The sequence below is a fragment of the Anolis carolinensis genome, chromosome 6, assembly GCF_035594765.1.
Source record: "Anolis carolinensis isolate JA03-04 chromosome 6, rAnoCar3.1.pri, whole genome shotgun sequence".
Classification (NCBI taxonomy): domain Eukaryota; kingdom Metazoa; phylum Chordata; class Lepidosauria; order Squamata; family Dactyloidae; genus Anolis; species Anolis carolinensis.
Genome location: NC_085846.1, coordinates 15,949,448 through 15,966,148, shown reverse-complemented (window position 1 = coordinate 15,966,148; position 16,701 = coordinate 15,949,448). Strand labels below are relative to the sequence as shown.

Below are 16,701 nucleotides of genomic sequence, written 5' to 3'. Positions count from 1 at the left end.
TGGTGGTGGAGGCTGTTATACTGTAACATGCAGATCAATAGTTATCTGTGCCATTGACTTTGGTAAAAGAGAGTAAACTGCTATCTTTCTATTTTCCTGCTGCCTTCTACTTTGCTAAGCATCATTATTTTTTCCAGTGAATCACATCTTTTCATGATATGACCAAAGAATTACAGTTTCAGTTTACTCATCTTGGCTTCAAAAGAGAGCTCAGGATTGGGGTTATTTATTTATCATTTCAGAAGCGAATTGAGGGTACAGTTATAATGTATTTTTAAAAACCTGACATTATACTGAACTTCCTTTGATCAGCAGCTGCCCACTTGGAGTGCCTCTGGTGTCGTTGTGAAAAGATTCTCCATTGTGCATGTGGCAGGGCTCAGGCTGCATTGCAATAAGTGGTCTGTGGTTTGCTCTTCTGCACACTCACATGTCGTGGACTCCACTTTGTAGCCCCATTTCTTAAGATTAGCTCTGCATCTTGTGGTACCAAAGTACAGTCTGTTTGGCGCCTTCCAAGTCACCCAGTCTTCTGTGCACCCAGGAGGATTGTAGTGGCATTGGATGTTTTACATCCAATTTAGAAAGTTTTTATACACCTGATTAATTTAAGTTGATTTGTTAGAACCTTATTTTATTATAGTAATTGGGGGCTGGATAAGAAGCTGCTTTTCTTTCCTTGTTTTTTAGCATATTTTGAAAACAAGTGTGGAAAGAGTTAGGAATGGACAGTGGATGGCAATCTGATCGGTTACACTCTTGTTTGTATCAGCAGACAAGCGGGCCATATCATCCCCCTTGCCCTTTTAGCCACAAATATATGCAAAGCTTTGCACAAATCCTGCTGTGTCTATTCAATGTTTTCTTAGTTTTGTTATCACTGGTTTATAACATTTGAGGGCCAACTTGTTATTTACTTTCCTCCATATGCAGGTCAGGAAAGCAGCTCTGTGCCCTTTTAAAAACAGTTATATTTCATTTGAGAGAGGCTCACATTCCTTTTGTTGTGATGTGCCTTTGAATCATTTTCAATTTATGGCCAGATTTTCTATGTAAGATTTGTTTGGGGTAGAGATTGCCTATACTTTCCTCTGAGGATGAAAGAATATAACTTGCCCAAGGTCATCTAGTAGGTTTCCATGGCCGAGTGGGGAACTGAACCTTAGTCTCCAGTGTTGTAGTCCAAAGCTCAAATCACTATACCACTCTGGTTCTCTCATGCCCATACCACATTGAAATTGCCGATTGAATATAGTGGATGCATATAGTAGTGTCTTTGCCACCAGCAACAGCAGCACTGGTAAACAGCTGATTCATGTGTTAAAGGATCTTCACATAGCAAGGATTTCTTAAATATCATTTTACTCTGACATACCATCTCTTAAAGCAAGAGATTTCCTGTGTCTAGTCCTCAAAATAGAATAATGTACCTGAAAGCACCATTTAGCTGATTTCAATGTCAGGGTCTTTATTCCCACTCCCCAATCTGCTCCCACATTACAGGACATATCAGTCAATGGGTTATGCTTTCTCGATAGAGTAGAAACCACGATGCAGCTTTCTGACCTCATTCTAGTCAAAGGAAGGTAGTTTCTTCATCATTACAGTCTGACCTTGAAAAGAGCGGCTTCCCTGAGCATTAATAACCTATCCAGAGGCAACTTAAAACTTCCAGCAGAACAGGGTTGTGTATTTGTTTTCCGCTCCCCTGGATTAATTACAGATTAAAAAGTGGCTTTAAAGTTCAACTCAGGGTTTGTCTACATGGGGAAGTGGGCTTAATCTGTATTAACTTGGGTGCGGATTTGCTATAGGGACTAAACACCATGCTTACATTGAAATTGGGAAATTACGTGTGCTTCCAAATACACATACACACACACACAAGCTCTGCAGTTCCACTTAACATCACACTGTTGCTAATGGTTCAACTTTTTAAAAAGAAGAGAAGAACAAATGTTTGAAAGATACTGTTCTAGCTGATCTCTTACAAATCTGTCATTTCACACTATGAATAGCCCCCCCTTCTGCTCTAACTATGGAAGTCTATATTTATTTACTGAAAAGGACACACACACACACACACACACACACCTCAATTCCGTGTGATTAGTAGTTTGAGGATTGGATGATGACTCTGGAGACCAAGGTTTGAATTCCAGCTCGATCATGAAAACCCACTTAGGATGGCAATTTATCATATTCTGAAGCAAGTGGAATAATGTGGTGTGCCTTCAAGTTTTTTCCAACTTAAGGCAAACTTAACCTATCACAGGGTTTTCTGATAAGACTAGTTCAAATAGTGTTTGCCTTCACCTTCCTCTGAGGATGAGAGAGTATGACTTGCCTAAGGTCACCCAGTGGGTTTCCATGACTGTGGAGATTCAAACCCAAGTCCAACATTCCCTGTGTCCAATATTCAAAGCACTAGCTTCCTACATTGCAATGGCTTTGGATAGTCAATAAATAGGCTGGAACTCACAAACTTATTTAGCTGCAATTTCATTCATCAGTTGGCAGCCCTAGGCATTAAGTGTGATATCCTGTTTGATGACTGCAGCATCAAGCACACAAACAATGTAATGCTTGTCTAGATGGGAACCACAAATCAAACTTTTCAAAAAGGTGTTTTTCAGGTACCTTGAAAAGGAGTTGTTTTTTTTTAATATAACCTCTTAACATCCTTCGCAAACCACTTCAGAACGGCTTGTGGTCTAAGCAGGAAAGGGTCTCACTTTGCCAACTGGGAGAAATAATCTTGTCACTTCTTAGACCCTAGCTCTCCCTTGTCTTTGAAGATTCAAGTGATGTAATGAAAATATAGGAACCAACCTGAACACAAAGCAAAAAATCTTTTAGAAGTCCCGGTGTTTTTTAATTCTGCCAACAACTACTATCTGCACTTCCTAAGGAATAGCATACTATTGAATTCAAAGGGGTTCGCTTTGAGTTATTATACATGTAGAGTCATGCTGGATGTGTTCTGGCATAGTTTAAAAACAAATCCATCCAATAATTAAATAAATCTCCCTTTCCCAGTTTAATCTACTAGATGACTCTCAGACAGCCCAAGAATCCTGACTCCCTTTCACTGGTCCAAAGCACTACAGTTAAAAATTAAATTATTTAATTAAACTTCAATTAAATCAGGATAGGAGAGAGTACAGGGAAGACTGACATGGAACAGAAACAGATGGTGGGCAGGCCAGTAGCCAGAAAAAAAAAATTGGGGTGGGTGTTGAAACAATTTTTTTAGCTAATCATGAAGAGTAGCTCCATAACACAAAATAATTAAAATTCCATGACTCATTCTATATATTTATATAGATTTAATTAAATCAAATTTCTATTTTAGCTGCAAGGTTTCAAGTCTCAAAAACCTGAAAATGACTTTTAACTGGTAATTTAGTGGTTACAAAAGAACACCACAACGCCTGTTGGAAACACTTGAAAATTGTGTCAATACACTTTGACAGAAATCGGGCTTCATCGAGAAACTTTGGTAGACACCAAAGAGATAAAGTCCAGTCAGCCTTTCTTGTCCCATTGAGCTTCTTATGTATGTTTCCAAGTGTTTAAGAGTTGAAAACGACCTTTCATTTGTATTTGTTGACACTGGCAATGTTGCAGAAATCTGAACAAGTTTCTTCACATTCAGGAAAAATCTGTCTATCACAGACAAGATATGCTTCCAGTGATTTTTTTTTTTTTTGCAGGTGTAATATTTTCTACACCACAGGTCAAACTTTTCCATCAGTGTGTCAGTATCTTAAAGGCCTTCATTGTGAAGTTCTGTGCACTTGTTCAAGTTGGATTTTAAATGGCCACAATTAATAGGGAGAAATACCTGTAGAACCTGAACTACTTCCCTGTTCCTTCTAAACCTTTCTTGAAGATGACTGCAGAAAATGTCTACAAATGAGATTTACACATCTAGCCTATAATATTCCATTGGTGTTGAAGTTGCCTAGATATTGCTTTTAAAAATCTGCCTTTATACAGATGTGAGAAGTTCTAACTTCTCAGTCCATAGATTTCCCCCACTGTTCTTCCTGTTTTAAAGATTGCCCAAAGTTCTTTCACAGATTCTCTGCGCATCTCCCTGGCTTTTTATAAGAGGCTGTCAACATGTTGCAGACTACAGAAAACGTCCATATCTACTCTTTATAATGATTTGCTAAGCTGAAGGGAAGATCACAGAAGTTTTCTTAGGATGTGTATGGTTACTACAAATTCAGCATTTAGAACAATTTTTAAAAAGTGTCCAACTTGGAAAGAAGTCTCACTGTTGTATAAAGAACTCTATTTTAGTTCTTCAGTGTTCTCACCACCATACTGTACAGTTCAACAAAATATAAAACTGCATTATGTTGCTCAACCCAACGGGTTTCACAAAGCAGCAACAGGTTACTTGCTCTTGATTCAGAAAGAGTCTTTTATATTTGCCTTCAACAGTACCAGTCTGATGGATAATGCTCTGAAGAAATTGCACATAGATGATATTGTTCCTTGGAAGTTTCTGACAGGTGGAATGCTGCAAGTCTTTGCTAAGGCTAGATTTAGTGAGTAAGTATTGTAGTGGATTTAGACAGCCATTTGATACTCCTGCATTATAATTGCTTGTGCACCACTAATATGACCACTCATATTAGCAGCTCCATCATAACCCTGTCCACACAAGTTTTGCAAGTTCAGTCCATTTCCCCCCAGTATTTTCAAAATAATGTCTGCAAGTCCTGTAATATCAGTTATCTCCATAACACCTATAAAGTCTTATCTTATTCCTGCTGCTTCAACATTAACATACCTTAATGGAAGTAATAACTGTTCTAAGGTACTCACATCCAAAGTTTAATCTGCCACAGAGAAACACTGTGATGCATTGCATCTTTCAACATTTTTTTTTACTATTTTGTCACAACGCATGTCTATTAGTTCAATCTGTATTTGAGGACTAGTTTCCGAGGCATTCACAGCTGCAGTTTCGAGATGATTTTTCAGGCCAGTATCTCCTGATCTGGTATGAGATCTCAACAAAGTCCTAAAATTGTCATCATTGTGCAAAGGTTCTTTACAGTTAATAGGTCCTGATTAATTGATCCCTCTTAAAGCCAGTTATTGTTAGCCACAAAGAACAATAGTTTTCACAAGTGGCAGAATTTTCTTTCTGTTTTCTTTTGCTTTTTTATTTTCTTTATCACAATGATGAGTTTCTTTGGCAGGGGTTGAATTAGATGAACAACTGGTAGAAACCTCAGTTTTAACAGTTTTCACCTACAATCCAGGTGTGCATGTTTTGGGGTCTCCATCAGTACCAGCTGCTGCAGTAGTTCTCAACCTTCTTGGTCCTCAATATTTGGATTTTTCTTTTTTGCCATGAACTCAAAAATGTTCAGTTGCTTTGATAGATGTGTAGGTATCTTCTGGAGTCAGATGGATGAAAATAAACGCTAACAGGGCTTTAAGTCTCAGAACAGCAACTCAAGCTAGCAGACAGTAAGACAGCTGTGCTTAGAATGACCCACAGCTGTTTCATGTCTTCCTTTTATACTCCAATGGGAGGAACAACAAGGCAGACATAAGAGAGAGCTCTGAGAGGGGAAGAGCAATAGGACAGTGATGTGACTACTTTCAGATGTTTTTTAAAGTAATATTTCAAGTTACGTGTACAAAATATCAACATTTCATTGAGATGGTGCTTGGAGTTCTGGAGGAACGGTAATTTTGCTTCTCATAGACATAACATGGGGATTTGGTTAACCAGTTAAAACTCATGAGTAAACCAGATTTTTTGACCTGTAAAAATTCTGGGTGGGTGTTGAACCCATAATCCCCATCCCCGGCTAAGGGCTTGATGGTGGGGTGCATTTTTTCACTGCTTATTTTAAGGATGACACACAAGTCTGTTCATTTCTTATACTTTAATAGTGGTCTTCATTTGCCTGTGTATGTGTCTATGTGTGCCATCAAGCCAGCTGTCAATGCAGTAATACCATGAATTTCATAGGATTTCCTTCCTCTGAAATATAGTCTACAGCAGCAACTATTCATTGGCAGTATCCCATCCAAATACTAACCAGGACTGACCTTGCTTAGCTTCCAAGATCGGGAAGGATCTAGTGCTTTTAGGGTACTTAAGCTGACTGTAAAAGTTTTTAAAAAATGGAAGCGGAATCATTGCAGAGCAGTCAGAATACAGAAGGCAAATCAGTCTAATAAACGTAAAGTTATTTAACAATATGATTTCTTTCAGAACAGTTGACTAGAACTGGACTATTGGATAGCAATATGCAATTGTTTGCTGGGTGACTGGATAGCCGTATGGCTTCCATAAGCAAAAGGGGTTAAAGCTTTGGTTGATAGAAGAGCTACACCCCTTTTGAGAACTGGAAGACCTAAAGATGGTAGTGCACACGCTTTCAATCTCAAGATGGAACTTCTACAGTAATACTGGGCTACCTCAGTACAAAGTTTGGAAACTCCAACTTGTTCAAAATATGGCATCCAAAATAGTTACAAGTACAGTACATCTAGAAATGAGCAGATCATACTGATACCAAAATCTCTCCGCTGAGTGACAATTCGTTTTTGGGCAAAGTACAAAGTTTTGCTTATCTCTTTTAAAGCCTTACATGGTTTGGGTCCACACCTCAGCTAGCAACTGTCACCTAACCCTTTTCATCAGCTACCCCAAGACAGTAGAATGACCTGCCAGAAAAGCTTCAACAGCTAAGTGAGCAGTTGGAATTTAAAGCATAATTAAAGACCTATCGCTTTTGGCAGACCTACCCTGTCATTTTTATCTGTGAATTTAAACTTACATTTTATTAGTCAGACTGATTTTAATGTGTTTTAATCTTACATCTGTCTTTTAATGGTCTTGTTTTTATCTATGTATTTTAACTGTATTGTGCCCATTTCACACCTTGAGGAGAGGCAGATAATTATTGCTGTTGTTGTTGTGATGATGATGATGATAATGAAACAAAGACAGCATTGATAATGCAGGAAGGAGTAAATATGCCTCTGTGCCATCCATGTGCTGGTGGCTGTCACTTCTTCTGAACCTCTTCGTGCTCAGGATGGGCCCTCTCCCACCCTCCCAATCCCTGCTCCTCTCAGATGCCTAGATCCAGCCGGGACCAGAACAGTTTAGCGTGTAGTGTCCTTTGGGCAGCCAATCAAGGGCAGCTGGCCTCTGGCACTAACAGCAGGGTTTTACTCTGGCTTTCCGGCCCTGATAATTAATCAGACCAGGAGCATGGCTTTAGGAGATGGACAGATAGCCTCTCTCTCCCCTCCCCTCCATGCACATCAAGCAAACAGATGCGGTTCAATCTGCTTGCATTAGACACTGGAGAAAGCCAGAACTGTAGACCATAAAATCTCATATTTTATGATCCCCTCCTCTATTCTGAGATTTTTGCAACTAGAATCCCTCAGAACAGCCTGAGGAGGGAAGGGCAGAAGTAGAGTATTTCTTTGTCATTTCTTTTTTTTGCAAACCACTTCTTAACCATCTTTCTGCCTACTCAAAATGAACATTGGTTTTAAAAATAAAATAAGGAATCAATCTCCATTCCACCCAACCAAAATCACCAAAATAACAGTAACAGACAAACAACTTAGTCAGCTGATATTCACCAAATAAGAAATAAACTAGTCTTGCATTCTTTCTAGGAAGCAAGAATAAGGTAGAAGTCGGATGCTTCCATTTCAGTGGCATGTTTGGGATTTTAGTCTAAATCAGTGATACTCAAACTTTGGTCCTCCAAGTGCCTCTACTCAGAAATGGGCCCTGAGAAAAGAACTACAGTACAACTAATGTGGACAGCATAAGGAGATATATACATGACTCAGCTGGGTTTTTGAAAAGTCTCTATACTAACTATCACAAATACATTAAAAAATCAGTTTGCAATCGTGTGGTCCCCAAACGGGTGTCCACAGTGACCCTTATATGCATTGCCAAATAAAATGAAATTCAACACCAAAAAGGAGAAATTCAGTATTTGGTTCGGTACTATGGAGCCCCAGTAGCAAAGTGTGTTAAAGCACTGAGCTGGAGACCGAAAGGTCCCAGGTTCAATCCCTGGGAGCGGCGGGAGCGGCCGCTGTTAGCTCCAACTCCTGCCAACCTAGCAGTTCGAAAACATGCCAATGTGAGTAGATCAATAGGTACCACTCCGGCAGGAAGGTAACGCCGCTCCATGCAGTCATGCTGGCCACATGACCTTTGAGGTGTCTACGGACAACACCGGCTCTTCAGCTTAGAAATGGAGATGAGCACCAACCCCCAGAGTCAGACATGACTGGACCTAACGTCAGGGGAAAACCTTTACCTTACCCTACTATGGACAGCTTCCTTAAAGTTCAAACTAAAACTTGGTGTAGATTCACCAATCTACAACATAGGACATGGAGTATATCCAAATCTGTAAACAATGATACATGAGCATGAACAAATAACAAAATAAACAAACAAAAAGATTATGGAAATTGTTTTGATAGCATTAAAAGAAGTGAAGCAGGATTTCCCAAGGAAATATGTTCCAGATAGTTCTGATACCTGCCTCAAGAAGGTTCTGCTCCTAACTGCCAACTTTCAAAGTGCTTCTGAATAGTCTTCCAGTCTTACCAGTCAAAACATATTATGCAGCTATCCTTTCTTTCCCTCTTTAATGGATTTTCTATCAGAAAAAGAAAAGATAAAAGAAGCAATGGCAAAACGCAAGAGGGTTAGAAAGGGCAATCAGTTTGTCCCCTTTCTCCTGAAAAATCCTTGGACAACAAATTGCAAAGCCTCATTTAGAAATAGCTTCCATTTCCAATGGAACTGAGGGTAGAATATAGATTGCACATTATATAGTACAAATAGAAAGATCCGGATGTTCTAGGCTGGATGTAGATTAATGTGGTTTGCATTTACAGTTTTTAAAAATCGAATTGCACTGTCCTGTTACAAATTGGTGACCTTATCCTTCTCTTCTGTTCCCCCACCCTACAAGATAAAAATGCAAAGAGTACAAGTAAAATGTGAGGACAGGTGAATATGTATGTATTCTGGATCAAGCCTGTGCTGGGTAGATTGGAGACACAGTTTCATTGCCTGGCCTTTTGCAACATATCAGCAAAATGACGGAACACATTGTTCTTGTTTCATGCAGAGGAATGAAGGGAATTACAACATCTTACAAAAACACATGGTTGGCAGGCACACACTATTGCATCCCATACATGTTGACCTGATAGGCATATACGCACTACCTTCTATGTGCCACCCCAAGAGCGGTAATCGTGCACCTTTCCGCTGCTGTTGGATTGCAACTCCCCATGTTCTTCCCCTGCTGGCACATGCAGTCCACCAACATGAGGAGGGATGCATGATTCCTATCCCTGTGTCACTCCCTTAGCGCTAAATCCAACTCTTAATCCAAAAGTAGAGCATACTTCCCAACTCTTCACAGATGAAAACTGGGATGAGTCAGCCACAAAAGATTGTCATCAGGCAACGGTAGAACAAACTTTCAAGCAGAAAAATAATTGAATTTATGCATTGGGTTTAGGAGGAGCCCCTGATTGCGCAATGGGTTAAACCCTTGTGCCGGCAGGACTGCTGACCGAAAGGTTGGCAGTTTGAATCCAGAGAGTAGGGTGAGCTCCCATCTGTTAGCTCTAGCTCCCCATGCGGGGACATGAGAGGAGCCTCCCACAGGATGGTAAAACATCAAACACCCAGGCGTCCCCTGGGCAACGTCCTTGCAGACGGCTAATTCTCTCACACCAGAAGCAACTTGCAGTTTCTTAAGTTGCTCCTGACACAGAAATAAAAATTGGGTTTAGGAAGGACAAGACCACACCCTTTCCTTTCTTCTCCCACCTGCTGAATTTAATTCAACATTACAAACTACTTTTGCATTTTGAAGTCAATTTGCAGCAACTGAAGTAAGCCAGGGATGAAAAGGGAAGGTGGGTGGGAGGAGGGAGAAACTAGGACATTTTATAAACCACTGAGAAAACGACACAGGACTAACTGGAGCTGTCCATGCCAAATTGGAATAGAGAGTGTGCTAGAGTCTGAATCAGGGATGAAATAATGTGGACGAGCTCCCCGCCATTTTTTACCCCTGCAAGCACCAACACATCTGATACAACTGGAAGTGACACCATATCGTTTCCAGTGTTATTTTTCCTATGATTTTGGCCAATTTGAGGGTGTTATAGTTTCAAGGTACAAGGGGTCAGGAGATTGGGAGTAAAACCATTTCATTTCAGAGTAGCTTTAAGATAAGGAGTGTAAAAAAAGCAGTCATTTTTTTCTGGAAATAAATGAATTTGAGACAGTTTCAGAGGTCACAAATTGATATCCCCACTTTTCCCACCCCTGCACTGGATGAAAGGGAATTTAGTAAGTCAACACATGTAAGTTCCATTGATTCCGTGATTCTATCTTAATTTGAATCTGGGTACAACTGTATAGACAACTTCCACAAAAGTTCTTCAGAGCCTCTCCATTTGCTGTTGCCTAGACTTTCAGGCAAGCACTTAAAATAATTCTGAAGGATCAACACAATGAGATGTTATTAATTTAAATACAGAGTGGTTCAGTAATTTAAGTGCTGGAGAAGTATTCTGAGAGTCCAAGTTTAAATCACCCACTGCTCAACCATAGAGACCCACTGGGTGACCTTGGGGAAAATCACAGTACCTCCATCTTAGAAGAATGCAGTGACAATCCTGTCTGAAGGAATTTTGCTAAGAAAACCCCACCTTAGGGTTTCCATAACTCAAAAATCTCTTGAAGGCACACAACAGCAAGTACCACTAAATGGCCTGGAGATGGTTGATTCTGATCCTTAAACCCAAGGTGAATCTTCTTTTAAGAACACTAAATGAAGTATGAGTGTCACTTTCTTGTCTTGCCACTTGTTATTAATGGCACAAAATTAACTTGGATAGCCTCAAATACCCAGCATATCCAGGGAAGACCTTTTGCCATTGGTAGCTGGAGGGGTTGAGATTACAGTTTCTTTTTGTCCTTTGTCTCTCACACTTAAGCACGTAGGCATACCTGGGGCTTTATCAGATTTCTGACAGAAATTGATTGGTCCCTTATCTCTCTCAGAAGAGAACAATGGCCACAAAATTGTAGAAGCTGCAACACTCTATCCTAGAGGAGGAAAAGTTGGCCAACCTTAAGAGGTGGGATCCCATGGTGCTGGTCCAATTTGGGGCAGCAACAAGTTTCTATGGAGGTCACGAGGATGAAAGAGTAAGGTCATCTGATGCAAAGCACTTGGGGGAGTACTTCTTAGCTGGTGTGAAAAATAGTGCTGGCACTGTAGGCATATTCTATTCATCTTTCAGAGGCTACTCTTGGCATGCTCTGCCCCATCCCTACTTGAAAAATAATTCTCTTATATAAACTAGATATGCAACTGCCTGCTTTCTAGAAATTCAATGGCTGGGGTCCAGAGCTTGTCTTGCTTACATGAGAAAGCACTTCCTCTGTTCACACCAGGAATCGCAGTTGAATTCTTCCATTTTCCTAACATGATGCAGAATCTTCAGCAACAACATGGGGAAGGATACAACCATCAGGTGGGACTGTGCATGAAGCTGTAGTGAAGAGAAGGGACCAGGAGAGTCCTGGTACACAAACAGACTTCCACCCAATCTTTTTGGAATCCATTTCACGGTCTCTAAAAGAGAACTGTCTTCCCCAACTTGATGCTCTTCAAATTGCTGCAACTCCCATCATTCTCAGTAGGCACAACCAGTAGGATTACACTATATAACAATATTTGAATTTTTTTTCTGTTCCTGGTTTGAAAGTGTTATTTCCTGTTTAATTAAGCAGTACTTGTGTTATGTGGGGCCCCTGGCAGCACAGTGTGTTAAAGCGCTGAGCTGCTGAACATGCAGACCAAAAGGTCCCAGGTTCAAATCCTGGGAGCAGGATGAGCGCCTGATGTTAGCCACAGCTCCTGCCAACCTAGCAGTTCAAAAACATGCAAATGTGAGTAGATCAATAGGTACCGCTCCGGCGGGAAGGTATCGGCGCTCCATGCAGTCATGCCAGCCACATGACCTTGGAGGTGTCTATGGACAATGCCGGCTCTTCGGCTTAGAAATGGAGATGAGCACCAACCCCCAGAGTCGGTCATGACTGGACTTAATGTCAGGGGAAACCTTTACCTTTACTTTACTTATGTTATAAGGAGCCCCCGGTGGAGTAGTGGATTAAAGCCTCGTGACTTGAAGGTTGAGTTGCTGACCTGAAGGCTGCCAGGTTCGAATCCCACCTGGGGAGAGCGCGGATGAGCTTCCTCTATCAGCTCCAGCTCCATGCAGGGACATGAGAGAAGTCTTCCACAAGGATGGTAAAAACATCCGGGCATCCCTGGGCAACGTCCTTGCAGACGGCCATATCTCTCACTCCAGAAGCAACTCAAGTTGCTCCTGACACGAAAAAAACAAATAAACTTATGTTATACTCCAGAAACTTTGTTTTTGTGGCTGCTGCAAACTATTGTATGTTGAATTCTTTGAGACTCTATGAGATATTCTTTGAAAAACTATAGCAAAATTTGCTGCAGGGTATCCTTAAAAACAAAGTTTTGCAGTTTTTATGATAGAACCAATTAGGAAATGACATTTAAAACTCAGGAACAAAAATTGTGTTACATAGTGTTATGGACATTGTAAACTAGCATCCTAAAAAGAACCTTGGTTGTGTAAATCTGGGTGACAGTGACAATTTTATTTTCTGGATTATATTCATGCCATGTTTTTCAGTCATGATGAAGCAGCTTAATATTAAAATCTTGACTAAATTTTGTACATTGGTGTCTTCCTGTTTCTGATAGGTACCTCCTTTTTATTATTATCTCTATCCAGCTTATTTGAAAGACCTGGCAAGGAAGTTGGCAAAAGCAAACTGCTGCAGCTCCTCCTAATTTTTTTATCATTAATAATGGTTGCTATTTTTGTGAAGTGTTGTGTTCGAGTCATTTATTACTTACACTAAGGCACTATCACAGGATTTTCTTGCCTTTGCCTTTTATGAGGCTGAGAGAGTGTGACTTCCCAAAGATCACCAAGTGGGTTTCCATGGTCAAGACAATCTAACACTCATACCATGTTGCCTCCCTTAGCAGTACTTTTTGGGCCCTGAACATTTAGCACACGATAGATAATTCCAGAGAAAGCTCCACTATCTAAATGTCTGGTGGTCCCATTTTGCCAGATCATTTGGAGAAGGGGAAGGCTCAGTTCCTGCTGCTTTGCCTTGGTGGGCTCAACACCCTTTTCCTCCCATTCTGGGGTCCATGTATACATAACTTCATAAATATGAAATCAAAAACTTATTTTTTCACTTGTCAATTTTTTGTCTGAATTCATTCCTCACTTTCTATACAAATCCTCAAAACCCAACTTTGCACTGATTGTATGCACAGAAACTGCTCTTACATGAATTCAGCGATAACATGGAAACACACTCCCCAAAATTTTAGAGATAAAAACTGGGACACATATTTCCAACATCACAGTGTGGTCAAGATGCCAAAAGTTATTAGTAGGAAGAAAACACAAGATAGAAGAGGCTGTAACGGTTTGCTCTTGTCTGAACCTACCTCTCCTCCTTGCTGAGTTAATGGAGCATGGTCTATTTTTGCACTTTGAACTCCATTTGCAGCAATGGAAGTAAGCAGAGAACAGGAAAAGTGTGAGGAAGAGAGAGAAACTGATACAAGCAGCTTAAAAAGTGTCATAAGGTAAAGGTAAAAGTTTTCTCCTGACGTTAAGTCTACTTGTGTCCGACTCTGGGCATAGGTGCTCATCTCCATTTCTAAGCTGAAGAGCCAGCATTGTCCATAGACTCCTCCGAGGTCATGTGACTGGTATGACTGCATAGAGCACTGTTACCTTCCTGCTGGAATGGTACCTATTGCTCTACTCACATTTGCATGTTTTCAAACTGCCAGGTTGGCAGAAGCTGGGGTTAATAACAGGAGCTCACCCTGCTCCCCGGATTTGAACCGTTGACCTTTTGGTCAGCAAGTTCAGCAGCTCAGTGGTTTAACCTGCTGTGCCAGCAGGGGCTCCAAAAAGTGCCATGATGGAAGATTAATTGGGGCTGTCCCTACCAAATCAAGGCAGTTGAAGGGTGTGTGAAAGGGCCAGGACAGCAGCATATATTAGCCCCAATCCATCATTCCCATCACTGCTGGATCTGACCAATCTTTGCCCTATAAGCCAGAAAGTACCTTTCCCATACCTGATTACAGGAAGGATTGCAAGCATATTCAGTTGAACAAAGAGAGACCCTCTCTCAAGACTTTTCTGCTCAAGTTACAAAGATGAGAACAGCAGCCAGCAGGTTTGGGGCAGATAAGGGCAGATTAACCTGCCCCACCTCTATTCTTTGAAGATCTAAAGCAAGGGTGAGAAACCCTTTTCAGCCCAGCAGCAAAATTTCATCTCCAGCAAGGTTCTCACGGGCCTGCTTTTGATGGATGGGGCCAAAGGAGGAATCAAAAAGATCAGCATCTTTTATCTTAAAGTTTTTCCTGCCAGTAACTAATCTATTATATACAATGGTGTGATCCCATTGTAGTGTAATAAAATGAGGTTCCATGTGTAAAATGGCAAAACTAAGGTTTGTTTTTTGGGATTATTATTATTATTATTATTATTATTATTATTATTATTATTGTTTTATTACTGTATTTTATTTCTTACCCACCTCTCCTTGTGGCTCGAAGCATGTTACAAAATAGCTAAAACACACATAATCATAAAAAATACACATATTGAAACATATTTCTACAAAGTACATATATTAAAACACACAGAACAAAGATTAAACTATAATGAACACAAGACGTGAGTTTAAAAAACATGATTAAAATTGGCTAGGTGGGCTGGATAGTTGAATCCATGGATATAGACAACATTTAAAAAAAAATGGTGGGAAGAACCCCTCACAAAATAGCCAAATAATTGTTTTGGTAAAACAGATATGCACTCCTGGGGCAATCAAAGCATCAGACTGAAAGCCCAAATGGGTGAGATTTCATTCACTATTTCACAAACAAAAAGCAGAACCTGTGTGACATATCAACATCAGAGCATGGCCAAGATGGCAAAGCTAATAATAGGAAAGAATACACAAGCTAGGAGAGGAAAACAGACAAGTAAGTAAAGGAGACAAGTTAGAAAAGGCTGCAGCAGTTCACTTTTGTCTGAACCTATTAGGAAGGACAAGACTACTAATCTCCCTCTCCTCTCCCAAGTTAATTTTGCATTTTGAATTCAGTTTACATCCACGGAAACAAGCTCCAAGATCTGCAAATAAAGGAAGGAAATGGAAGGAGAGAAACTTGGACATTTTAAAAACTTAAGAAAAAGTGGATGACAGAGGATTATTCAGAATGATTCCTGCCAAATTTGGAACTGGAGGGTATTTGTTGGGGACTGTTGGCTGAAAGTTCATACAAAGGGGTACTGGGACACACAAATACAGTTCCACTCTATATATTCATACCTACAGAAAATGTTTGATCAACAGTATGACACAAGCCATTGAGCTGGAACTGTGCTACAACTGAATTTTGAGAAAAATCAGATCATTTGAACTAAGGGTTGAAGCCTTCAGCCCTTCACTCAGGTTCCACCAACAGTTTAAAATAGCTGTTCATTTCAGTAATAGAACGAGGGCGTGAATAACTGCAATTATGTTAATTGCAACCTTTTCAAAAGTCAGATTGGTTCTCAGCATGAATGTGAAATAAGAGCCTATAAGATAGCTGCATGATCTCCAGTTCATCTTTCTCAGCTGCCATCTGAACTAACCATCAGACTGCACACTTCCAGTAAATAGTTTTACCACGTCTTGTAATATAGATTTGTCTTTATGTGCCCAAATGAAAAGAGGCGATATTTTCTCCTTTCACCCGTCAAACAATTCCCTGTGGTTCAGGTCAAAGCGTCATAATGGTCATAGAGGGCTAAAAACATGTTTGTCTCTTTAAAATAAAATCCATATACAGATTGCCTCTCACATTTTTAGATTTGACTTCTGCAGGTTTGATTATTAATGGATTGACTGAAATCTTTTTCTCTAGGAATCTCTAGGTCCTCCAATGTAGTGTTTCACATTTACAGGAATTCTGTGACCCTAATGCAAGGAAACGTGGAGGGCTGACTGTACAATGAAAGCTGAGATTCTCAGGGTGGCTAATTCAGACCTCCTCCTTATTAAGGTGCTTATCTCTCTCTCTCAAACCTGTAAGAAATAACTGCAGCAAGAGTGCCTCTACAGAGGCAGATGGGTTTTGGAGTCCGCCTTAGTATCAAGGCCAAGCATCAACAGCTGTCTCATGTACAAAAAGTGTCCATCTGTATTAGTGACCTTGTTTGACATTTCTTGCATTCACTTTGCAGTCAGAGGCTAAGAAAAAACATGAGGGCTGTAAAAACTGGGGAAGTGAATTTTCATCTGTAGCTAATGTCCTTGCACAGTTCTTATAGCTATTGGGGGTGGGGAGTGGGGTGGTTCATCCTGGTGTACTTTTTCTTTGTTTGCTTGTATGTACTATTTAAATCTTAGGAGTCCATCTTCCATTGATCTCAGCCAGGGGAGTAAGTGCACTGCAATCTAGGTGCCCCGTATACCGTATTAGTTGTGTGGATGTT

The 16,701-nt window shown here is 40.3% G+C and overlaps 2 protein-coding genes across 4 annotated transcripts in view; one reads left to right on the top strand and one right to left on the bottom strand.

Annotated features, from left to right (window-relative positions):
* LOC103280217 (immunoglobulin superfamily member 1) overlaps positions 1-16,701 on the bottom strand; it is a 65,111-nt gene that overhangs the window by 25,428 nt on the left and 22,982 nt on the right. The gene's annotated exons all lie outside the window — the stretch shown is intronic.
* The window catches only part of kcnj14 (potassium inwardly rectifying channel subfamily J member 14), a 34,552-nt gene that overhangs the window by 5,146 nt on the left and 12,705 nt on the right, over positions 1-16,701 (top strand). The window contains exon 1 of one of the 3 annotated variants that reach the window (XM_062956980.1): positions 5,620-5,718. The exons of the other annotated variants lie outside the window; for them this stretch is intronic. The gene's annotated coding sequence lies outside the window, so the exon portion shown is untranslated. Of the gene's footprint in view, positions 1-5,619; positions 5,719-16,701 lie in introns of those variants that run through there. 3 annotated transcript variants of the gene reach the window in all.